General features: G+C 31.5%; 1 non-coding gene across 1 annotated transcript; it reads left to right on the top strand.

Annotated features, from left to right (window-relative positions):
• The first annotated feature begins 671 nt into the window (after positions 1–671).
• LOC124521404 (U6 spliceosomal RNA) lies at positions 672–778 on the top strand. Its single transcript, XR_006964499.1, has one exon. It is a non-coding gene; the product is annotated as a U6 spliceosomal RNA (small nuclear RNA).
• The last annotated feature ends 774 nt before the right edge of the window (positions 779–1552 follow it).

Genomic DNA, 1552 nt, shown 5'->3' on the forward strand with positions numbered 1-1552 from the left:
CCTTTGAGAAATCTTATTTGAATTAGTAGAATTAAACTCATTTGTCTTTGTCATTTTTGCAGCGTGATTATTTCAAAGCAGTACACTCCTAGAATTAAAACTAAATGTCCAGTACAAAGTACAGTATCATTGACAAACAAGTGTTTGCCACATGTTTTCTGGGAACATACTAAGTATGACTTTCATTAATGTGGTACTTAGCTTAATAGTTTTGAGAATTCTAACTCAGGTATTTGGAGTGTCTAAAGAAAAAAATATATAATGCTATCTTTTCTCAGGTTCACTGAATTCATTTCTTTTTTTAATTACAACAGATATTACTATTTCAAAATTCTTTACAAATTATAAGACAATGTAAGTCTGAAAATTTTCTCAGTGTACAATAAGGTGTAGAGAACAAATCAGTCTTAGATTCAGAGTCTGATTAGCCCTAGTCTTGTCTTTCTTTTCTTTGATTAATTTACAGTCTATAAACACTTCTTTCTCAAGATTTCTTTGGCTATTTGGGGTCTTTTGTGGTTCTATACAAATTGTAAAATTATTTGTTCCAGTTTGGTGAAAAATAACAAAGGGATACATGAACCAATAAAAAAGCTCCCTCAGGCCAATGCTGAAACAGTCTGAGTAATTAAATTAGGTAGTACTAGATTATAACTCAAAATATAAAATAAGTCCTCACTTTGGCAGCACATATACTAAAATTGGAATGATACAGACAAGACTAGTACGGCCGCTGTACAAGGATGACACCAAAAATTGTGAAGCAGTCCATATTAAAAATATTTATGCACAAATATAGATAATATGTATACATAAATAAAAAATATATGTATATACATATATATATATATACACATAGATATGACTGAATTCATAGTCACATGAATGATTGAATGAATAAATAAATAACTTGGGAAGAATGGATAAATCTGTGAAAAATGCTGTTGGTATTTTAATAGAAATTGCATTAAATCTGTAGATTGCTTTGGGTAATATGGACATTTTTCTTGCTTTTTGAGGTACTCTTTTATTACTATGTACTTCCCTAAGACCACTTTTCCTGCATCCCAAAGATTTTGGACTGTGGTGTTTTCATTTTCATTTGGTTCACTGCATTTTTTATTTCCCCTTTCCTTCCTTGATTGACCCATTCATTGCTTGGTAGCATGTTATTTAACCTCCACGTATTTGTGTTCTTTCCAGATTTTTTCTTGTGGTTGATTTCTAGTTTCATAGTACTGTGGTCAGAAAAGATTCATGGTATGACTTCAACTTTTTGAATTTTTTGAGACTTGTTTTGTGGTGTAATTTGCAATCTGTTCAGGGGAATGTTCCATGTGCACTTGAAAAGAATGTGCATTCTGCTGTTTTAGGATGGAATGTTCTGAATACATCCGTTAGATCCATCTGGTCTAATGTGTCATTCAAAGCCACTGTTTCCTTGTTGATTTTTTGTTTGGATGATCTATCCATTGATGTAAGTAGGATGTTGAAGTCTCCTACTATTATTGTATTGCTATGACTTACTTCCTTTATGTTTGTTGTTAGCTGC

The sequence above is a fragment of the Lynx rufus genome, unplaced genomic scaffold (genome assembly GCF_022079265.1).
Source record: "Lynx rufus isolate CCGP_SWC_20201006 ecotype Redwood Valley unplaced genomic scaffold, mLynRuf1.p SCAF_3, whole genome shotgun sequence".
In the NCBI taxonomy this organism is placed as follows: domain Eukaryota; kingdom Metazoa; phylum Chordata; class Mammalia; order Carnivora; family Felidae; genus Lynx; species Lynx rufus.